This window comes from Scomber japonicus, chromosome 2 (genome assembly GCF_027409825.1).
Source record: "Scomber japonicus isolate fScoJap1 chromosome 2, fScoJap1.pri, whole genome shotgun sequence".
NCBI lineage: Eukaryota > Metazoa > Chordata > Actinopteri > Scombriformes > Scombridae > Scomber > Scomber japonicus.
In genome coordinates, this window is record NC_070579.1 from 42,020,004 (window position 1) to 42,043,226 (window position 23,223).

The 23,223-nt window shown below is 42.7% G+C and overlaps 12 non-coding genes across 12 annotated transcripts; all 12 read left to right on the top strand.

Annotated features, from left to right (window-relative positions):
• Window positions 1-1,807: 1,807 nt before the first annotated feature.
• LOC128354126 (5S ribosomal RNA) lies at window positions 1,808-1,926 on the top strand. The gene has a single exon (XR_008320962.1). It is a non-coding gene; the product is annotated as a 5S ribosomal RNA (ribosomal RNA).
• Window positions 1,927-2,337: 411 nt separating this feature from the next.
• Window positions 2,338-2,456, top strand: LOC128353369 (5S ribosomal RNA). The gene has a single exon (XR_008320861.1). It is a non-coding gene; the product is annotated as a 5S ribosomal RNA (ribosomal RNA).
• A 413-nt stretch (window positions 2,457-2,869) lies between these two features.
• Window positions 2,870-2,988, top strand: LOC128353376 (5S ribosomal RNA). The gene has a single exon (XR_008320863.1). It is a non-coding gene; the product is annotated as a 5S ribosomal RNA (ribosomal RNA).
• A 413-nt stretch (window positions 2,989-3,401) lies between these two features.
• LOC128354133 (5S ribosomal RNA) lies at window positions 3,402-3,520 on the top strand. Its single transcript, XR_008320963.1, has one exon. It is a non-coding gene; the product is annotated as a 5S ribosomal RNA (ribosomal RNA).
• A 413-nt stretch (window positions 3,521-3,933) lies between these two features.
• LOC128353382 (5S ribosomal RNA) lies at window positions 3,934-4,052 on the top strand. Its single transcript, XR_008320864.1, has one exon. It is a non-coding gene; the product is annotated as a 5S ribosomal RNA (ribosomal RNA).
• A 412-nt stretch (window positions 4,053-4,464) lies between these two features.
• On the top strand, window positions 4,465-4,583 carry LOC128354139 (5S ribosomal RNA). Its single transcript, XR_008320965.1, has one exon. It is a non-coding gene; the product is annotated as a 5S ribosomal RNA (ribosomal RNA).
• A 413-nt stretch (window positions 4,584-4,996) lies between these two features.
• On the top strand, window positions 4,997-5,115 carry LOC128354144 (5S ribosomal RNA). Its single transcript, XR_008320966.1, has one exon. It is a non-coding gene; the product is annotated as a 5S ribosomal RNA (ribosomal RNA).
• Window positions 5,116-10,751: 5,636 nt separating this feature from the next.
• LOC128354151 (5S ribosomal RNA) lies at window positions 10,752-10,870 on the top strand. The gene has a single exon (XR_008320967.1). It is a non-coding gene; the product is annotated as a 5S ribosomal RNA (ribosomal RNA).
• A 411-nt stretch (window positions 10,871-11,281) lies between these two features.
• LOC128353390 (5S ribosomal RNA) lies at window positions 11,282-11,400 on the top strand. The gene has a single exon (XR_008320865.1). It is a non-coding gene; the product is annotated as a 5S ribosomal RNA (ribosomal RNA).
• A 413-nt stretch (window positions 11,401-11,813) lies between these two features.
• Window positions 11,814-11,931, top strand: LOC128354606 (5S ribosomal RNA). The gene has a single exon (XR_008321095.1). It is a non-coding gene; the product is annotated as a 5S ribosomal RNA (ribosomal RNA).
• A 6,078-nt stretch (window positions 11,932-18,009) lies between these two features.
• On the top strand, window positions 18,010-18,128 carry LOC128353397 (5S ribosomal RNA). The gene has a single exon (XR_008320866.1). It is a non-coding gene; the product is annotated as a 5S ribosomal RNA (ribosomal RNA).
• A 413-nt stretch (window positions 18,129-18,541) lies between these two features.
• On the top strand, window positions 18,542-18,660 carry LOC128353405 (5S ribosomal RNA). Its single transcript, XR_008320868.1, has one exon. It is a non-coding gene; the product is annotated as a 5S ribosomal RNA (ribosomal RNA).
• The last annotated feature ends 4,563 nt before the right edge of the window (window positions 18,661-23,223 follow it).

A 23,223-nucleotide genomic window follows, 5' to 3' on the forward strand; every position in this document is an offset into this window, starting at 1 on the left:
ATTTTATATTTTTTCAAAGGGAATGAATGGAAAGATTTAAAGCTTATTACTAGTAAATTCATTTATAATAAATTTTTGTTGGCAGTGGTGCAGAAACCTGCCTCTTTAGATTATTGGAAGACAGTTTTCCCATCTTTGGATGCCGCTTTAATTTGGGGCTCATGGCGAATAAGGGGGAACAGCATAGAAGCAGAAGATAATGATTTTAGAATTAGACACAATAAGGTATTTACAAATGTCATCTTGCACCAATTAGATAGGACTATTGATAGACATTGTGACATATGTGGTCTGCAAGCAGAAACTTTGATGCATTTGTTTTGTAATTGTATAGAACTGAATGTTTTTTTTGTAAAATTGAAAAATTGTCTAAGGGATAGATTAGGTTTTGATTGGGATGTGTCTGATTCGTGGGATGTTTTCTTTTTGTTTGGAATATGGGACAAGAGCCGAGTGAGGAATGTGACACTGTGTCATTTTTTGTTGAGCCATGCACGTCTAGCAGTTAAATTGAGGAGAAATATGGCTCACTATGACCACAAAATCCATCTTGTTTGGCCAATCTTTAGGAATATGGTGAGGAAGCATGTGCGTTTCAGGAGATTGCATGGTGTTGTAGACTTCACTCGGACTTTTCTGACTGATAATACTCTCGTCTCTTTGGATGAAAGAGGCAATTTACTTTGGGATTGGGGAAGTTAAGTTATTTTGTAGCTGTCATATATAGGATTCTCTGGTTTGATTTTATTTTGGTGGGGTTTATTATTTTTTATGGAGGTGATTAAAATATTATTTTCATTTTTATTTTGTCAGATGCTGGTTTATTGAGTGTGTTCGTAACAATTTTTGTTAAGTATGTCTGGTGTGATGAGATGTATTTTGAATGAATGCGAATACATTGTTCTTTTTTTTTGAGGTTTCTTTTTATTTATTTTTTTTTTTGTTGGGATTATGTTGAATCTAAAATGATACTGGAGCCTAATGAAGTGTTGATATCAATTTTGATGGAGCTTCTTTAGTGATGGAGTTTTGTTTTCTTATTCTGTTTTTTTTGTGATATGAATTTTTCAATAGATAATGTTTAATGTTGTTTTGATTATGTGTTTTTATTATCTAACCTGTAAGGGTTTAAGTGCTCGAAGTGTGGATCTCAATTTTTTTGAAGGAGCTTCTCTTTTTTGTGTATGAGTTTTTATGTTTTTTGGAGAAATGAATGATAGTGTGCGTGATAATATTTTCTGACAAAGTGTAAATTATGATATTTTTTGATAATAAAAAGAAAAAAAAAAAAAAAAAAACACGCCCGATCTCGTCTGATCTCGGAAGCTAAGCAGGGTCGGGCCTGGTTAGTACTTGGATGGGAGACCGCCTGGGAATACCAGGTGCTGTAAGCTTTTTTTCCCTCTCAGCTGTCACCAAAGGAGGGTGCTGTTGCTCCATCACCGCACACAGGGCTTTGAGGAACAAAAGCTGCAATCATTCCAGCTGTGTCTGAATGCACGCCAGAGAGGTGGCACTGAGACGCCTCACTTTCCAAGTAGTTTTTAGGGTTCCAGTTCTCACTGTTACAGCCTGTAAAAAGCCTGCAATCATCCCGCATGTACACAAATGGCCTGAGGAACAAGGTTGCAGTCCTTCCAGCTGTGTGTTTCTCCGCAGAAAAAAAAAAACTATTCCTATCAAAGTACTGTTAAAGGATAGCATGTGTTTGATGGCTGAGACACCATTATCCGCCACTCAGCTGGTGTGAGCAACTGTCAGTGGTGTCACAGCATGTTTAAATGGGCTTTCTGCGGCCTCTTTCGTCGCTTACGGCCATACCACCCTGAACACGCCAGATCTCGTCTGATCTCGGAAGCTAAGCAGGGTCGGGCCTGGTTAGTACTTGGATGGGAGACCGCCTGGGAATACCAGGTGCTGTAAGCTTTTTTTCCCTCTCAGCTGTCACCAAAGGAGGGCGCTGTTGCTCCATCACCGCACACAGGGCTTTGAGGAACAAAAGCTGCAATCATTCCAGCTGTGTCTGAATGCACGCCAGAGAGGTGGCACTGAGACGCCTCACTTTCCAAGTAGTTTTTAGGGTTCCAGTTCTCACTGTTACAGCCTGTAAAAAGCCTGCAATCATCCCGCATGTACACAAATGGCCTGAGGAACAAGGTTGCAGTCCTTCCGGCTGTGTGTTTCTCCGCAGAAAAAAAAACTATTTCTATCAAAGTACTGTTAAAGGATAGCATGTGTTTGATGGCTGAGACACCATTATCCGCCACTCAGCTGGTGTGAGCAACTGTCAGTGGTGTCACAGCATGTTTAAATGGGCTTTCTGCGGCCTGTTTCGTCGCTTACGGCCATACCACCCTGAACACGCCCGATCTCGTCTGATCTCGGAAGCTAAGCAGGGTCGGGCCTGGTTAGTACTTGGATGGGAGACCGCCTGGGAATACCAGGTGCTGTAAGCTTTTTTTCCCTCTCAGCTGTCACCAAAGGAGGGCGCTGTTGCTCCATCACCGCACACAGGGCTTTGAGGAACAAAAGCTGCAATCATTCCAGCTGTGTCTGAATGCACGCCAGAGAGGTGGCACTGAGACGCCTCACTTTCCAAGTAGTTTTTAGGGTTCCAGTTCTCACTGTTACAGCCTGTAAAAAGCCTGCAATCATCCCGCATGTACACAAATGGCCTGAGGAACAAGGTTGCAGTCCTTCCAGCTGTGTGTTTCTCCGCAGAAAAAAAAAAACTATTCCTATCAAAGTACTGTTAAAGGATAGCATGTGTTTGATGGCTGAGACACCATTATCCGCCACTCAGCTGGTGTGAGCAACTGTCAGTGGTGTCACAGCATGTTTAAATGGGCTTTCTGCGGCCTGTTTCGTCGCTTACGGCCATACCACCCTGAACACGCCCGATCTCGTCTGATCTCGGAAGCTAAGCAGGGTCGGGCCTGGTTAGTACTTGGATGGGAGACCGCCTGGGAATACCAGGTGCTGTAAGCTTTTTTTCCCTCTCAGCTGCCACCAAAGGAGGGCGCTGTTGCTCCATCACCGCACACAGGGCTTTGAGGAACAAAAGCTGCAATCATTCCAGCTGTGTCTGAATGCACGCCAGAGAGGTGGCACTGAGACGCCTCACTTTCCAAGTAGTTTTTAGGGTTCCAGTTCTCACTGTTACAGCCTGTAAAAAGCCTGCAATCATCCCGCATGTACACAAATGGCCTGAGGAACAAGGTTGCAGTCCTTCCAGCTGTGTGTTTCTCCGCAGAAAAAAAAAAACTATTTCTATCAAAGTACTGTTAAAGGATAGCATGTGTTTGATGGCTGAGACACCATTATCCGCCACTCAGCTGGTGTGAGCAACTGTCAGTGGTGTCACAGCATGTTTAAATGGGCTTTCTGCGGCCTCTTTCGTCGCTTACGGCCATACCACCCTGAACACGCCAGATCTCGTCTGATCTCGGAAGCTAAGCAGGGTCGGGCCTGGTTAGTACTTGGATGGGAGACCGCCTGGGAATACCAGGTGCTGTAAGCTTTTTTTCCCTCTCAGCTGTCACCAAAGGAGGGCGCTGTTGCTCCATCACCGCACACAGGGCTTTGAGGAACAAAAGCTGCAATCATTCCAGCTGTGTCTGAATGCACGCCAGAGAGGTGGCACTGAGACGCCTCACTTTCCAAGTAGTTTTTAGGGTTCCAGTTCTCACTGTTACAGCCTGTAAAAAGCCTGCAATCATCCCGCATGTACACAAATGGCCTGAGGAACAAGGTTGCAGTCCTTCCAGCTGTGTGTTTCTCCGCAGAAAAAAAAAAACTATTCCTATCAAAGTACTGTTAAAGGATAGCATGTGTTTGATGGCTGAGACACCATTATCTGCCACTCAGCTGGTGTGAGCAACTGTCAGTGGTGTCACAGCATGTTTAAATGGGCTTTCTGCGGCCTGTTTCGTCGCTTACGGCCATACCACCCTGAACACGCCCGATCTCGTCTGATCTCGGAAGCTAAGCAGGGTCGGGCCTGGTTAGTACTTGGATGGGAGACCGCCTGGGAATACCAGGTGCTGTAAGCTTTTTTTCCCTCTCAGCTGTCACCAAAGGAGGGCGCTGTTGCTCCATCACCGCACACAGGGCTTTGAGGAACAAAAGCTGCAATCATTCCAGCTGTGTCTGAATGCAAGCCAGAGAGGTGGCACTGAGACGCCTCACTTTCCAAGTAGTTTTTAGGGTTCCAGTTCTCACTGTTACAGCCTGTAAAAAGCCTGCAATCATCCCGCATGTACACAAATGGCCTGAGGAACAAGGTTGCAGTCCTTCCAGCTGTGTGTTTCTCCGCAGAAAAAAAAAACTATTCCTATCAAAGTACTGTTAAAGGATAGCATGTGTTTGATGGCTGAGACACCATTATCCGCCACTCAGCTGGTGTGAGCAACTGTCAGTGGTGTCACAGCATGTTTAAATGGGCTTTCTGCGGCCTGTTTCGTCGCTTACGGCCATACCACCCTGAACACGCCAGATCTCGTCTGATCTCGGAAGCTAAGCAGGGTCGGGCCTGGTTAGTACTTGGATGGGAGACCGCCTGGGAATACCAGGTGCTGTAAGCTTTTTTTCCCTCTCAGCTGTCACCAAAGGAGGGCGCTGTTGCTCCATCACCGCACACAGGGCTTTGAGGAACAAAAGCTGCAATCATTCCAGCTGTGTCTGAATGCAAGACAGAGAGGTGGCACTGAGACGCCTCACTTTCCAAGTAGTTTTTAGGATTCCAGTTCTCACTGTTACAGCCTGTAAAAAGCCTGCAATCATCCCGCATGTACACAAATGGCCTGAGGAACAAGGTTGCAGTCCTTCCAGCTGTGTGTTTCTCCGCAGAAAAAAAAAAACTATTCCTATCAAAGTACTGTTAAAGGATAGCATGTGTTTGATGGCTGAGACACCATTATCCGCCACTCAGCTGGTGTGAGCAACTGTCAGTGGTGTCACAGCATGTTTAAATGGGCTTTCTGCGGCCTCTTTCGTCGCTTACGGCCATACCACCCTGAACACGCCAGATCTCGTCTGATCTCGGAAGCTAAGCAGGGTCGGGCCTGGTTAGTACTTGGATGGGAGACCGCCTGGGAATACCAGGTGCTGTAAGCTTTTTTTCCCTCTCAGCTGTCACCAAAGGAGGGCGCTGTTGCTCCATCACCGCACACAGGGCTTTGAGGAACAAAAGCTGCAATCATTCCAGCTGTGTCTGAATGCACGCCAGAGAGGTGGCACTGAGACGCCTCACTTTCCAAGTAGTTTTTAGGGTTCCAGTTCTCACTGTTACAGCCTGTAAAAAGCCTGCAATCATCCCGCATGTACACAAATGGCCTGAGGAACAAGGTTGCAGTCCTTCCAGCTGTGTGTTTCTCCGCAGAAAAAAAAAAACTATTCCTATCAAAGTACTGTTAAAGGATAGCATGTGTTTGATGGCTGAGACACCATTATCCGCCACTCAGCTGGTGTGAGCAACTGTCAGTGGTGTCACAGCATGTTTAAATGGGCTTTCTGCGGCCTGTTTCGTCGCTTACGGCCACACCCCCTGAACACGTATGCGCGCGCAGTGGAGGCAGCCAGAAGCAAACCAGTTGGAGCAGAGAGGATCGCGGACCTCTGTTTGGATTTATTTCATATGTTTTCTTTCTTTTCCTTTATTATCCTATTATTTTCCGTGCAGCCGTACCCCCCAGAGAGCCGGCCTCGGCAACCACCATGGTCCTCCGCCGTTTGGGCAGATCAGACAGTGACTCCGAGATGGACTTCACCACCATTAAAAATCTTAGGAAGCAGCACACCTCTAATAAAGCATTGATCAGTAAAAGAAGGAAAAAAGATAAGGGAAAATAATGATTAAGCTTAATTTGTAACAATCCTTTCTTTTCTAATAATCATGTTGTTGCTGCACTCTCTTAATGTCAACGGGCTCCGCACTTGTGACAGGATGAATGCGATACTGTCCAGTCCGAGCTGCGACATCCTCTGCCTCCAAGAGACGAGGTGGGATGAAAGCAGCCTTGAGGCAGCAACTAAAGTATATAAAGGGGAAATATATTATAATAACGGCACTAATAAATCTTGTGGTATAGCAACCCTAATAAATAGTAATAATATAAAGTACAGTAAAGTAATTTATAAAGACGATAAAGGAAGAATATTAATTATAGATATCGAAGTAAATAATAACACGTATAGAATAATTAATCTATATGCCTATAACTGTGAGAAGGAAAGGAAGGGTTTGTTTAACAAATTAGGAAGATGGGTAAACAATAGAACTATAATAATAGGTGATTTTAATACAGTATTAACCAAATCAGATATTTCAATAAATAATGTATATAAAAATGACATAAGTAGAACAGCTCTTTATGATTTAATGGATAGTCACAATTTAATAGATATATGGAGGATACAAAACAAATTTAAAAGAGAATTCTCAAGGAGACAGGTGGTCAAAGGGAAACTCAGGCAGTCTAGAATTGACCTGTGTTTGGCTGCAGCGGACACAGTGAAACAAATCAACAAGATACATTACAGTTGCAATTCCTGGAGCGATCATGCCACTGTCATATGCCAACTGGGTGCTGAAGGAGGGATCAAGGGAGGAGGCACCTGGTGCCTCAACTCCAGCCTCCTAACAGACCCGGTATATATTAATAAAATTAAAAAATTACTTAATTATGCAAGAACAGAAATGCAAATAGATAATAATTATATAGACAGATGGGATAATATAAAAGAAAGAATTAAAAAAGTGAGTATTAATTATAGCAAAGAGAAAAGATGGAAAGAAAAACAAGAAGAACAGAATATTAGAAAGCAGCTAGAAGAAGAAGTCATATTATTAGATAATCAAAAAAATAGAAGCTGTGAAATGTATGAATGTTACAAAAATCAATTAAACAGCATAGAAAAGAAAAAATGTAAAGGAGCAGCAATAAGGTGCAGGTTCCAAAATTTGGTGGAGGGTGAAAGGTGCACTGCGTTTTTTTTGGGGTTGGAAAAACAAAAACAGAACAAAACTGTAATAGAAGAACTTAAAGATCAAGATAACAACATCCATAAAGACAAAATAAAAATACTAGAAATTATAAAAGACTATTATACAAACTTATTTAAGGAGGGGGGAAGTGATATAGAGAAAACTGAAGAAATTCTAACCTACTTAGATAAAAAGATAGATATGGAGGATAAAGTGTGGTGTGACAGCAAATTAACAAAGGAAGAAATTGAATATGCAATCAAAAACTTAAACAAAAATAAAAGTCCTGGGAGCGACGGTCTAACGGCTGACTTCTACATAAAATTTAGTGAACAGATGGCCCCCCTGTTACTCGACCTCTACCATACAATGCAAAAACAACAAGAAACACCCAAATCATTCACTACAGGTATGATAACAGTAATATACAAGAACAAAGGTGACAGAAACGAAATATCCAATTATAGACCAATAAGCCTACTAAACACAGATTACAAGATACTTTCCAAAACATTGGCCAATAGATTAAAACAGACTCTAGATCAGATAATCAGTCCAAATCAAGCATACAGCATACCAAACAGGGACATCCAAGATTCAATTGCTACAATAAGAGATACAGTAAGAGGGATGACAGTACAGGGGGGCCTTTTGTTAACAATAGATTTAGAAAAAGCTTTTGATAGAGTGGAACACCAGTTTTTATTCAAGGTTTTAGCAGAATTAGGTTATGGGCAGGGTTTTATAAATTGGATACAGCTTCTTTACAATAATGCAAAAAGTGTAATAAAATGCAATGGTACAATAACAGACAGTTTCCCCATAAAAAGATCAGTGAGGCAAGGCTGCCCATTATCAGCGCTATTATACAGCATAGTGGCAGAACCGCTAGCTCAAGCAATAATTAAAGACAAGGAAATAGTAGGAATAAAAACACCAACAAACAGTTCTATCAAAATATCACAATACGCGGATGACATTACAATAACAATCAAATCAGGGAAATGCATAGACAAAATCATGGAACACTTCAAAACGTACAGCATGGCTTCAGGCGCGAAAATAAACATAACTAAATCTGAGATAGGCAAAATAGGAAAGGTGGAAAACTATGTAAATAAATGGGGATTTGGGGAAAACACGGGGTGTAGGAAAATACTGGGTGTATATATAGGAGAGAATGAGAGTGAGGCTAGGGACAGAGGGTGGAGGGAAATGATAGGGAAAGTGCAGAGTAGTTTAAATTTATGGCGAGCAAGAGGGTTAACACTGAAAGGAAAGGTAATTGTAGTTAATGCTTTGATACTGTCAAAAATTAACCACATTTTGGGAACCTGTGAGCTGCCGCAATGGGCTCTAAAAACGCTGACAGCAGCAATCTCCTCCTTCCTCTGGAGGGGAAAGGGAAATTCGATTGCTCACAGAGTGTTAATTGCTAAAAAAAGGGAGGGGGGTTTAGGACTAATTGACATCGGTGCCAAAAGAGACGCACTTAGGATCAAAATTGTTAAGAATTTTCTTGATTCGGACCGGCAGTACCCCTGGGAGGACTGGATGGCGAGCTATCTGGCTGAGTACGGGGAGAGAGACGCGTACAACCTGTGCGCCCTCCTCCCCGGAAAAGCCAGGAGCCGCCTACCTGGTTTCTACCAGGAGGTACTAGAGGCATGGGGCAAAATTCTGCCCCACCTCTGGCCCAAGTGCAGGAATAAAGAGCATGTGCTGCAGTTACCTTTCCTTGACAGTCCATTTTTTATGTGCGGGGGGAGGGTTCTAACCAGCGGTCCTATGCGGGCTGCTGGTTTGACCAGGGTGGGAGATATAATCGATGGGAGGGGTGCTTTTAACATAGATATAGTTTGTGGAAAACTAAAAGAAAAAAATGTTAGTTATAGGAAAGGAAATATAACAAAACTTAAAGGAAAGTTTGAACAGGCTCTCGACCCTACGTGGCGGAGCCTGTTGAAGGAGAAAGGGAAAGATACCAGAGCCGCCCTTCCCCAGCTACAACTCAAGCAAAAGGACAAAGCAAAGGACATAAAAGAAATAAGCACAAGAACCTGGTACCGGACATTAATACACCTCATCAAAAGGCCCCCCACAGCAGAGAAATATTGGAAAGAAAATTACCCCAACATGGACATCAAAACTATATGGACAAACCTGGACATACCACTCATGGACAACACTACAATAAACATGGACTTCAACATTCGACACAGACGGATTTACACAGGGATTATTTTACACCAGATCAACAAAGAAAAATATTCAAGAACATGCACCGTTTGCAATAAAGAATCAGAGGACTTGGGACATATTTTCAACACATGCACAGAATCAAAACATTTTCAGTCATACATCAGGACCATATTAGAGACTCACTGCAACTTCACAACACACACTGATACAGATTGGTCATGGGCTTGGACATTTGGAATCACAGGAAAACATACAAACAGGAACAATACACTCATCAACTCCATCCTAGCATTCGGCAGAAAATCATTATGGACAAGAAGGAATCACCAATTATTTGACAACAAAACAATAAATGTTACAAGATATTTTCAGAACATATTCACAGCTCACCTCAGGACCATATTTCTAGCAGACCAAGACACTTTTCATCAGCAGTTCAACAGTCACAATAATTTGGTAAAAGTAATGGAAGGGAAAAACGTATGTCTGGTGTTATAAAAAAACTTAGGGGTGTTATGTTGGGGTAGTTAGTGTCTACATTTACTTTCTGTATCTTTTCTTTTATTTATTTGTCATCTATATGATTTTTTATTAGTAGTATTATTATTATTTTGACACATAGTGTTATGGTGGTTATGTGTCTTTTTTTGTTGGGATAAGGGGGTGTGTCATGTCTTTAATGTTGGGTTTTATGTTTGTCTCGTCACCTTGAATGTATGTAAATTGTGAATGTGATTTAATTTTAGTATTTCTTTTGGCACATAGTGTTAATGTGGCTATGTGTCCTCTTTGTTGGGATAAGGGGGTGTGTCATGTCTTTAATGTTGGTTTTTATGTTTGTCTTGTCAGCTTGAATGTATGTAAATTGAGAATGTGACTTATTTTTATTTTTTCTTTTGGCACATAGTGTTAGTGTGGCTATGTGTCTTTTTGTTTAGTTAAAGGGGGTGTTTCATGTCTTTAATGTTGGTTTTCATGTTTGTTTTGTCAGCTGGAATGTATATAAAATAAGATCGTGATATATTTTTGATAATAAAAGATAAAAAAAAAAAAAACACGCCCGATCTCGTCTGATCTCGGAAGCTAAGCAGGGTCGGGCCTGGTTAGTACTTGGATGGGAGACCGCCTGGGAATACCAGGTGCTGTAAGCTTTTTTTCCCTCTCAGCTGTCACCAAAGGAGGGCGCTGTTGCTCCATCACCGCACACAGGGCTTTGAGGAACAAAAGCTGCAATCATTCCAGCTGTGTCTGAATGCACGCCAGAGAGGTGGCACTGAGACGCCTCACTTTCCAAGTAGTTTTTAGGGTTCCAGTTCTCACTGTTACAGCCTGTAAAAAGCCTGCAATCATCCCGCATGTACACAAATGGCCTGAGGAACAAGGTTGCAGTCCTTCCAGCTGTGTGTTTCTCCGCAGAAAAAAAAAAACTATTCCTATCAAAGTACTGTTAAAGGATAGCATGTGTTTGATGGCTGAGACACCATTATCCGCCACTCAGCTGGTGTGAGCAACTGTCAGTGGTGTCACAGCATGTTTAAATGGGCTTTCTGCGGCCTCTTTCGTCGCTTACGGCCATACCACCCTGAACACGCCAGATCTCGTCTGATCTCGGAAGCTAAGCAGGGTCGGGCCTGGTTAGTACTTGGATGGGAGACCGCCTGGGAATACCAGGTGCTGTAAGCTTTTTTTCCCTCTCAGCTGTCACCAAAGGAGGGCGCTGTTGCTCCATCACCGCACACAGGGCTTTGAGGAACAAAAGCTGCAATCATTCCAGCTGTGTCTGAATGCACGCCAGAGAGGTGGCACTGAGACGCCTCACTTTCCAAGTAGTTTTTAGGGTTCCAGTTCTCACTGTTACAGCCTGTAAAAAGCCTGCAATCATCACGCATGTACACAAATGGCCTGAGGAACAAGGTTGCAGTCCTTCCAGCTGTGTGTTTCTCCGCAGAAAAAAAAACTATTCCTATCAAAGTACTGTTAAAGGATAGCATGTGTTTGATGGCTGAGACACCATTATCCGCCACTCAGCTGGTGTGAGCAACTGTCAGTGGTGTCACAGCATGTTTAAATGGGCTTTCTGCGGCCTGTTTCGTAGCTTACGGCCATACCACCCTGAACACGCCCGATCTCGTCTGATCTCGGAAGCTAAGCAGGGTCGGGCCTGGTTAGTACTTGGATGGGAGACCGCCTGGGAATACCAGGTGCTGTAAGCTTTTTTTCCCTCTCAGCTGTCACCAAAGGAGGGCGCTGTTGCTCCATCACCGCACACAGGGCTTTGAGGAACAAAAGCTGCAATCATTCCAGCTGTGTCTGAATGCACGCCAGAGTGGTGGCACTGAGACGCCTCACTTTCCAAGTAGTTTTTAGGGTTCCAGTTCTCACTGTTACAGCCTGTAAAAAGCCTGCAATCATCCCGCATGTACACAAATGGCCTGAGGAACAAGGTTGCAGTCCTTCCAGCTGTGTGTTTCTCCGCAGAAAAAAAACAACTATTCCTATCAAAGTACTGTTAAAGGATAGCATGTGTTTGATGGCTGAGACACCATTATCCGCCACTCAGCTGGTGTGAGCAACTGTCAGTGGTGTCACAGCATGTTTAAATGGGCTTTCTGCGGCCTGTTTCGTAGCTTACGGCCATACCACCCTGAACACGCCCGATCTCCTCTGATCTCGGAACTAAGCAGGGTCGGGCCTGGTTAGTACTTGGATGGGAGACCGCCTGGGAATACCAGGTGCTGTAAGCTTTTTTTCCCTCTCAGCTGTCACCAAAGGAGGGCGCTGTTGCTCCATCACCGCACACAGGGCTTTGAGGAACAAAAGCTGCAATCATTCCAGCTGTGTCTGAATGCACGCCAGAGAGGTGGCACTGAGACACGCCCCTTTCAGGAAGTGCATGGTCAGAGAGAGAGAGAGAGATTTGTTTGGAGGGAAAGTTGTGCCAGTTAAACCTGGAGTTTTGTTATCATTTTGATTATTTCGTTTGTTTATAGTACAGTCTTCATTTCAGTGTTTTTCCCCTGACAGCTTTTGCTGTCTGGGGGACGTGTTTTGTGTTTATTGGATGGACAGCATGGAAACGAACAATGGACTGACAGATATGACTGGAAAAAAGAACACGGACAAAGGCACAGAAAGAAAGGAGAGACGTGAGGAGAAAAGCAGATTATCTGAGATGGACAATGGACAGAAAAATGATCATGACAAAACTCCTGGAACAAACAGCCGCACTGGAGAAGAGCGAGTAGAAACCGGCGGAGAGCGAGATGAAAAGTTTAAGAGAGAGCTGACGGTAGAGGTGGAGGTGGAGGGAACAGAGACCTTATCGATGATGGATGTACTGAAGGGTGTGAAAAAGGAGTGTGGAGAGGTGCTGGGGTGCAGGGTGAGAAGCGAAAAAATATATGAACTAACAATGAAAACTGAGACCGGAAAAACAAAACTCATGGATGGGGTGCGCATTAATGGAGCACTCATACATGCCAGAGACATTGCAAGCAATGAAATGGTGGTCTCATTCATTAATCTACCCATCTATATGGAAGACGGCAAGATATTGGATAAGCTGGAAGAGTGGGGAGTGAAGGCTATGTCACCAATCAAGCGCCGAGTGTGGCCAGGGACTGACATTTTGGACGGCACCAGATTTTTAAAAGTGCGCTTCACAGAGCAGGTCCGCTCACTCCCATACTCCACTAAATTTGACACAATGAGAGGCACGGAGTACTTCAGGGTCATTCATGACAGACAGATACGTGTCTGTAGACTGTGCATTAAGACAGGGCACATTTTCAGAGAATGTCCAGAATTTAAATGCTTCAAATGTGGACAGACGGGCCATTACGCACGGGAGTGTGTGGAGCGGAGAGCGACGGAGGAAGAGGAGGGGCAGAGTGGACAAGAAGACGGCGACGAGCAGACGGGGGATCAGATGGGGGACCAGACGGGGGAACAGGATGAAGAGGGTGAGGAGGACATGGAGGAAGAGCAGGAGGACGGGCAGGAGAACGACGGCTATGACGGGGGTGAGATGGAGCAGACGAGAGGAGGCGAGGAGGAAAAGGAGGACGAGGAGGGTCGGAAGGATGGTGACGAGGATGAGAGCGTTGGATTGGGGAATAAGGATTGTGGACCAAAGGAACAGAGACCTTGGAGTGGAAAAGCGAGGAGGGAAGAGGAGACAGAAGGACGTTCAGGAAAGAAAAAGAAGATATCCCAGAGACTGATTGACAAGAGACAGGCAGAAAAGGAAAGAGAGCGACAAGAACGAAGGGGGCCGCGGTCTGGTATGCAATTTTGATTTAAAATGTTTGGTTTAAATTTTTATTTATTTATTTTTTTTGGTTTGCTCTCATGGCCACTGTAACTTCTGTAAATGTAAATGGATTAAGGGATAGAGGGAAGATAAAAGAAATGCTTTTTACATATCGTAGGGATATTATATGTATACAGGAAACGAATTGGGATGAGGAGAAAGTAAGAGAGATGAGAGGGGAATGGGAGGGAGACATCTATTATAATAATGGGGCTAGAAATGCAAGGGGCGTAGCAATAATGATTAAAAAGGATAGTGTAGAAGAGATAAAGGAGGTGTATAAAGACAGGACAGGGAGGATAGTAGCAATAGAATTTAAATATAAAAAGGTAGAATTTAGACTAATTAATGTGTATGTGCCAAATATAGAAAAAGATAAATGGGGTATTATAGAAGAGTTAAAAAAGATAGTTGTGGGAAGATGTATTATTGTAGGGGATTTCAATATAAAATGTAGTAGATTAGATATAGGTAAGGGGGTAGAATTTAGGTGGGAGAGGTCGAGAAATATGTTATTAGAGGTGATGAAGAATAAGGGATTGATAGATGCGTGGAGATACGAGTACCCAGAGAAGAGAGAGTTCACGAGGAGACAGATTAGGGATGGAGTATTAAAACAGAGTAGAATAGATTTAGTGTTAGTACAGGGGGAAATTATTGGATATATAGATAGAATAAGACATCAGAGAAATAGCTTTAGTGATCATGATGGGGTTAGATTTAGAATTAAGGTTGGGAGAGAGGAGGTAGGGGGAGGGATGTGGATATTGAATGCAGGATATATTGAGGAGGAAGAGTATGAGAAACAGATTAGGGAATTATTAGATAGAGAGAATGAGAGGAGAGCGGTGTACATTGAAAAGGATAGTGTAGATGATAGTATAGGGGAGAGATGGGAGAAGATAAAAGATCAAATCAAATATATTAGTATACGGTATAGTAAGAAAAGAAAAGAAAAGATGATGAAGGAAGAGAAGGGTTTGAAGGAAAAATTGAGAGTAGAATTGAGTAGGGCAGATGATGAGGAGGGATATAGTATAGACAATTATATAGAGGTAAAGATGAAGCTAGAGAGGTATGAAAGGGAAAAATGTAGGGGAGCAATTTTGAGAAGTAAAGCAAAATATGCTTTAGAGGGAGAAAAATGTACAGGATACTTTTTAGGGTTAGAGAAAAGAAGACAGAATAGGACATTTATCAATGAAATTAATAATAAGAAGGGAGAGATAATAGAAGATTATGTGGAGATACTGGAGAGGATACAGGAGTTTTATGGGGATTTATATAAGAAGGGAGAAATAGATGAATCAAGTATAGATGAGGTATTGGAAAGTATAGGAAAAAGTTTGAGTGAGGATGATAAGAAATGGTGTGATAGGGAAATAAATGAGAAGGAGGTGATGGAGGCAATAGTAAGTTTGAAAAGTGGGAAGAGTCCGGGGAGTGATGGAATAGGGATAGAATGGTATAAAACATATAAGAATGAGGTAGCACCGATTTTAGCAGAAGTGTTTAGGGGGATGGAGCGAACAGGGCTAGTGCAGGATAGGATGGTAGAAGGGGTGATAACAATTATATATAAGAAAAAGGGAAGTAATTTAGATTTGGAAAATTATAGGCCAATCAGTTTATTAAATGTAGATTATAAAATTTTAACAAAAATATTAGCAAATAGGATGAAGAGAGTGATAGGAGAGATAGTGCAAACAACACAAAGTTATAGCATACCAGGAAGAGATATAGCAGATACGATAGGGACAGTTAGGGATGTTTTTGAATATATGAAGCGAGATAAGAAAGGGGGAGTGGTGTTAGGAATAGACTGGAATAAGGCGTTTGATAGAGTAGAGCATAGGTTTTTGTATAGGGTATTAGAGCGATTTGGGTTTGGGGAGAGAATGAGGGGATGGGTGAAGAGGTTATATGGGAGTGCGAAAAGTCGTGTAAAAGTGAATGGGGTACTGACAGACAGTTTTGAAGTGGGGAGATCAGTGAGGCAGGGGTGTCCTCTATCAGCGTTGCTGTATGCAATAGTGGTAGAGCCCCTAGCGACACTAATTAAGATGAATAAAGATGTGAAAGGGATTCAGCTGCCATATGGCGGGATATGTATAATAAATCAATATGCGGATGATACTACTATCACGGTTAGAGATGGAGGAAGTGTAAAGAAAGTTTTGGAGCTAGTAGAGAAGTATGGAAGGGCATCAGGGGCAAAAATAAATAAAGACAAATCAGAAATAATGTACATAGGTGAAGTGGAGAGAGTAGAAGTGGGATTAAAGGTGGAAGAAAAATATATAAAGGTGTTGGGAGTGCACTTAGGGGTGGAAAGTATGGAAGCGAGAGATGTGACGTGGACAGGGGTGATAAATAAAATAAGAACAATATGTACAGCATGGAGGGGGAGGAAATTAAGGTTAAAGGGGAAGATAATTGTGGTCAATAGTTTGTTGTTATCAGTGTGTGTGTATGTGATGAGTGTTCTTGATATGCCGGAGTGGGTGATGAATGAGTTAAACAAAATTGTGTGTGATTTCATATGGGAAGGGAAAGGGGTGAAAATTGCGCAGAAAACATTGGTCGGGAAAAAGTGGGAGGGAGGGTTAAATTTAGTAGATTTGGAAACAAAAAGGGCAGCATTGAGAATAAAAACGGTACAGAAATATATGGTGGGAAGGTGGAATTACGGGTGGAAGGAACTCTTGAAGAAATATATCAATGATGTGGGGGGAATAGGTGAGAATGGCTGGTGTATGGGGTTTAAGAAATCAATGACGGTAGGAATACCAGAGATTTATAGAGAAGTATTGGAAGCGTGGAGAAAATTTCTTCCTAAGGTGGAGTATGAGTGTGATGGGTTGCAAATGTTTGTAAACTTGCCTTTATTTCTAAATGAAAAACTCAGATATAAAAATAAAATATTATATGAACCACAATTTATAAAAGGAGGTATTCAGCAGGTTAAAGATATAATTTATGAGGTTATCCCAGGATTTCTTAGAGAAAATTGTATTTATGATTCGGTGTGTGAGTATGAAGGAATGGAAAGCAGAGAGAAAGTAAATAAAATATATGACAGAATTAAAGCAAGTATACCTTTGAACTGGACTAACAAAATTGAAAAAGAATGTGTCCAGACAATAGATGAATGTATGCCTGAGATGTATGTGATGGAGAATGGGAAGAAATGTGAAATTAAGAGTATGAGTGTAAAAAAAGTGTATGGATGGTTAATAGTTGATGTGATAAAAGAGCCAGCGGCAGAGAGTGTTTGGAGAAGAGTGTTTGAAGATTTTGATGTAAAGAAAATATGGTCGAATGTGAACATAAAATATAACAGTGTAGAGTGTGAGAATAATGATTTCCTGATAAAACATAATAGAATATATACAAATGTGGTGTTTAATAGAATAAACAATGCGGTAAGTGCAACGTGTGATGTGTGTAATAATGGCCATGAGAGCTTTTTACATTTTTTTTTGGATTGTGTTGAGTTGGTTGATTTCTTTGATTTTTTAAAAGCATTGTTGAAAAAAAACTGGAGGATGGAATCAGAATTGGAAGAAGGATGGAGGAAATGGTTTTTGTTTGGTTTATTTGAAAAAAAGAAAGATGTGAACATTTGGTTAATTAATTTTATTTTAAGCCATGCCAGACTCGCGGTCGTCTACAGAAGAAATTATGCGCATTTTGAGGGACGGAAGGTAAAAATAAAACACTTATTTAAAACAATAATGAGAAAAGACATTGAAATGAATTGTAGATACGGTGGGAAGGAGGTCAAACTGTCTTTTTTAAGTGGGAATAAGTTTATTTATGAAGGTGAGGAGGGTGAGATTATGTTTAATTGGTAAAATGATAATTTGTATTCTGGTTGTGTTTTGTGGGGTTGATGAAAGGGATGGGGAAGGGATTAAGTTTTTGTGTAAAAATAAGGTATTGAAAATGTAAATTTGTGAACTGAAGAAAAATAAAAAAAGAGAAAAAAAAAAAAAGAACACGCCCGATCTCGTCTGATCTCGGAAGCTAAGCAGTGTCGGGCCTGGTTAGTACTTGGATGGGAGACCGCCTGGGAATACCAGGTGCTGTAAGCTTTTTTTCCCTCTCAGCTGTCACCAAAGGAGGGCGCTGTTGCTCCATCACCGCACACAGGGCTTTGAGGAACAAAAGCTGCAATCATTCCAGCTGTGTCTGAATGCACGCCAGAGAGGTGGCACTGAGACGCCTCACTTTCCAAGTAGTTTTTAGGGTTCCAGTTCTCACTGTTACAGCCTGTAAAAAGCCTGCAATCATCCCGCATGTACACAAATGGCCTGAGAAACAAGGTTGCAGTCCTTCCAGCTGTGTGTTTCTCCGCAGAAAAAAAACAACTATTCCTATCAAAGTACTGTTAAAGGATAGCATGTGTTTGATGGCTGAGACACCATTATCCGCCACTCAGCTGGTGTGAGCAACTGTCAGTGGTGTCACAGCATGTTTAAATGGGCTTTCTGCGGCCTGTTTCATCGCTTACGGCCATACCACCCTGAACACGCCCGATCTCGTCTGATCTCGGAAGCTAAGCAGGGTCGGGCCTGGTTAGTACTTGGATGGGAGACCGCCTGGGAATACCAGGTGCTGTAAGCTTTTTTTCCCTCTCAGCTGTCACCAAAGGAGGGCGCTGTTGCTCCATCACCGCACACAGGGCTTTGAGGAACAAAAGCTGCAATCATTCCAGCTGTGTCTGAATGCACGCCAGAGAGGTGGCACTGAGACGCCTCACTTTCCAAGTAGTTTTTAGGGTTCCAGTTCTCACTGTTACAGCCTGTAAAAAGCCTGCAATCATCCCGCATGTACACAAATGGCCTGAGAAACAAGGTTGCAGTCCTTCCAGCTGTGTGTTTCTCCGCAGAAAAAAAAAAACTATTCCTATCAAAGTACTGTTAAAGGATAGCATGTGTTTGATGGCTGAGACACCATTATCCGCCACTCAGCTGGTGTGAGCAACTGTCAGTGGTGTCACAGCATGTTTAAATGGGCTTTCTGCGGCCTGTTTCGTCGCTTACGGCCATACCACCCTGAACACGCCCGATCTCGTCTGATCTCGGAAGCTAAGCAGGGTCGGGCCTGGTTAGTACTTGGATGGGAGACCGCCTGGGAATACCAGGTGCTGTAAGCTTTTTTTCCCTCTCAGCTGTCACCAAAGGAGGGCGCTGTTGCTCCATCACCGCACACAGGGCTTTGAGGAACAAAAGCTGCAATCATTCCAGCTGTGTCTGAATGCACGCCAGAGAGGTGGCACTGAGACGCCTCACTTTCCAAGTAGTTTTTAGGGTTCCAGTTCTCACTGTTACAGCCTGTAAAAAGCCTGCAATCATCCCGCATGTACACAAATGGCCTGAGAAACAAGGTTGCAGTCCTTCCAGCTGTGTGTTTCTCCGCAGAAAAAAAAAAACTATTCCTATTATAAGTACTGTTAAAGGATAGCATGTGTTTGATGGCTGAGACACCATTATCCGCCACTCAGCTGGTGTGAGCAACTGTCAGTGGTGTCACAGCATGTTTAAATGGGCTTTTTGCGGCCTGTTTCGTCGCTTACGGCCATACCACCTTGAACACGCCCCTTTCAGGAAGTGAGTTGAGTGAGTACCGAGAGTTAGAAGCTATCATAAAATATCCCTGTTCATTTTTGTTTTTGTTCGTTGTATCCGTTGTCTGTAGTTGTGTTGTTTTGTTTTTGTAGTTTTCCCCCGACAGCCCTGCTGTTTGGGGGACTTTATTTTCCCTTTTTGAAATGTTTGGGACGGACCACATGGCAAACAAAACTGGACCGGCAATGACACAGGAGAAACGGATTACGGACAATGGACTTAAGGAGAAAACAATCTTTGAAAAAAGATTAACCCTACTGGTGGATATAGACGGAAATGACAGGATAACTATGATGGAGCTGCTCAAGAAAGTGAAGGAAGTGTGTGGAGAGGTTATAGGCTGTAGATTCAAGAATCCTAAAAGCTATGAACTGACCATGAAAACTGAAGAAGGGAAAGCAAAAATTATGGACGGTCTGAAAATACAAAATAACACGGTAATGGCAAGGGAAATCAATAACGACGAGATGGTCGTATCATTTATTAACTTGCCTACATATATAGATGACGAAACGATACTGAGCAAATTGCGTGACTGGGGAGTGAGCCCAGTATCCAGGATAAGGAGACGGATGTGGCCGGGTACAAACATTGCAGACGGGACACGATTTTTAAAAGTAAAGTTTACAGAATTTGTCAAGTCGCTTCCGTACTCCACAAAATTTGAAACAGCAGGAGGAGCGGAGCACTTCAGAGTAATCCATGACAGGCAGGTGAAAGTCTGCCGGCTATGTATCCAGCCAGGACACATAGTAAGAGACTGCCCGGATTTCACCTGTTTTAAATGTGGCAAACAAGGACATTACGCCAGAGAGTGCGCAGAGAAGCAGCAGGAGGAGCAGCAGCAGGAGAAGGAGCAGGAGAAGGAGCAGACGGGAGAAGGAGTTTGGAGCCAGGAGACGATCGACGGAGAGGATCAAAGCCGGAGCGGAGATGGTGAAGAAGACGCGACTTCAGGACTGGAAGGAGAGGGAGAGGAGAGGATGCAGGAGGAAGAGGAAGAGGAAGAGGAGCAGGACGGAGAGGTAGAGACTGTAATGGAGACGCCGACGGAAGGAGAGAAAGACACAGAGACTGACAAAGGAGGGGAGAGAGACGCAGAAGCCAGAGGGACGGGAGGAGGGATGAACGGGGAAACAAGCGGGGTAAGGATGGTGGAAAAGGGGGGAATGGGAATGAGTGGGGGTGCGGGGGTGAGTGGGATGGAGTGGGAGGTATCGGATATAACTGCGAGTGAGGACGATAACATGGAGAAAGTGGGAGAGGTGAGGAAAAGACCTAAAAGTAAGAGGCATAGTAAGAGACTGGAAAAAGTAAAAAAGAAAGCCGCTAAATGATAAGCACTCATGTTGACATCCCTTTTAATACTGCTAATGGCGCTCAGCTTTTCCTCTTTCAATAGTAATGGGCTTAGAGACCGAGACAGGAGACAGCAAACCTTGCTGGTGTGTGATGCAGATATTGTATGTTTACAAGAGACTCACTGGGATGATGTGTGTGTGAGAGAGACTGAGAGAGAATGGATGGGTGAGATGTATGTGAACAACGGGGGAGACAAATCAAGGGGGGTGGCAATCTTAGTAAAGAGGGGAGTGATTGAGAATGTTAGAAAGTGTGTGGATGATGGGGAAGGGAGAATGATTGGTATTATATTTGAGCACATGGGGAAAAAGTTTCAGTTAATTAATTTATATGCACCTAATGAGGAGAGAGAGAGAAGGGTTTTTTTTGAGAGGGTGGGAGGAGTGTGTGAGGACAACTGTATGATTGTGGGTGATTTCAATGTGTGGTGTGGAAGGTTGGATGCGTCATCGAGTGTATGTTATAGGAGTGATTCGTCGAGAGGTGTGTTGAGAAAGGTGATGAGAGAAAGAGGGATGATTGATGTGTGGAGAGAGAGGAATCCAGAGGGGAAGGCTTTTTCCAGGAGACAAGTAGTGAGAGGGGTTTTAAAACAGAGTAGGATAGATTTAGTTTTGGGAGCAAAGGGCATAGTTGATAGGATAGGAAAGATAGAGTATAAAGTAACTGCACTTAGTGATCACATGGTGTTAGAGTTTAGTTTAAAACAACAAATTGAAAGGAGGGGAGGTGGTGTGTGGTGTTTGAATGGTGAACTAGTGAAAGATGAACTATATAAAAAGAAAGTGAGAGAATGTATAAACATGAGAATGAATGACAGTATGTATGAGGAGGATGTTGGGGGGTGGTGGGAGAATTTGAAAATAGAAATTAAAGAGTTGAGCATAAATTATAGTAGATGTAGGAATAGGAGAGCGAGAGAGAGAGAGAGAAATCTGAAGGAGGAGTTAGAAAGAGAGGTAGAGAGGATAGATGAGGAGGAGTGTGATCTGAAGAATTATATAAGAATTAAAGAAGAGCTGAAGGAGATAGAACAGAGGAAGTGTAAGGGAGCAATAGTCAGGAGTAGGGCAAGACATGTGATTGAGGGAGAGAAATGTACAGGGTATTGTTTAGGGCTAGAGAAAACAAAGCAGAAGAGGAATTATTTAGAACAGGTAGAAGGAAAGGAGGGAGAGAAAATTACAGATTTTGTAGGGATAGCAGAAAGGGTAGAAGAATTTTACAGGGAATTATTTAGGGCAGGAGAAGTGGATGAAGAGAGCATGAGGCAGGTGTTAGAGAAAGTAGAAGTGAAGGTGAGTGATGATGATAGGGAGATGTGTGAGGGTAACATAGGGACAGGAGAAATAGAAGCAGCCATAGCAGGGTTAGGTAGGAATAAGAGTCCAGGGATAGATGGTATTATTGGGGAGTTTTATATAGAATTTAGGGAGGAATTAGTGCCAGTGTTAGATAGATTGTTTAGATGGATAGAAGAGAAGGATAGGATGAAAGCAGATATGTCGACAGGGCTAGTTAGCATCATATATAAGAAAGGGAATAGGGATAGATTAGAAAACTACAGACCACTTACAATGCTGAATACAGATTACAAGATATTAGCACGGGTGTTAGCCAACAGGATTAAAAGAGTCATTGGGACGGTGGTAGGGAGCACGCAGGCTTATAGTATACCAGGTAGGGATATAGCAGACACAGTAAGTAGCATTAGAGACACAATAGAGTATATGAAGAAAGGAAAGGGAGGGATTGTAGTAAATTTAGATTTAAATAAGGCATTTGATAGGTTAGATCACACTTATTTGTACAGGGTGTTAGAGAAAATGGGTTTTGGGCATAGATTAGGTGGATGGATTAGGAGGATGTATGAGGGGGCACATAGTTGTGTTAAAATTAATGGTATAGTCACAGACACATTTAGGTTAGAAAGGTCAGTTAGGCAAGGGTGTCCAATGTCAGCACTGCTATACTCACTGTCAGCTGAACCACTCGCACTACTATTAAGGCAAAACAATAAAATCAGGGGGATAGAGCTACCAGGAGGACAAGAGAGTTTATTATATCAATATGCAGACGACACAACAGTCACAGTGAAGGACAGGGAAAGTATAGTTGAGGTATTAGATAGTTTAGAGCTGTATGGGAGGGCATCAGGGGCTAAAGTTAACATAGAGAAGTCAGAGATCATGTATATAGGAGAGGATAGCATAGGAAGGGTGGAGATAGGGTTAAAAGAGAAGCAGGATTATTTCAGAGTGTTAGGTGTTAATTTAGGGATAAAGGATAAGGAAGGGAGAGATATGCAATATGAAGGGATAGTGAACAGTATTAGGAAGACATTAGGGTTTTGGAAGCACAGAGGGTTAGGGTTGAAAGGGAAGGTGGTAGTTGTGAATGCGTTAGTGATGAGTAAGTTAGTGTATGTAATGAATGTGTTAGATGTACCTGAGAGAGTGATGAAGGAGGTGGAGAGAGTAGTGAGTGAGTTTCTGTGGGATGGGAAGGGAGTTAGAATAGCCAGGGAGGTGATGGAGAATGAGTATGAGGATGGAGGACTGAAACTGATTAATTTAGAAAAGAAGAAGAAAGCACTTAGGGTGAAAATGATGGTGAGGTATTTAATAAACAACAGGGATCACACATGGAAGGTGTTTTTAAAGGAAGCGATTGATAAATGTGGAGGGTGTGGAGATAGTGCAGTGTTTATGGAACTGAAGAAAGGAATG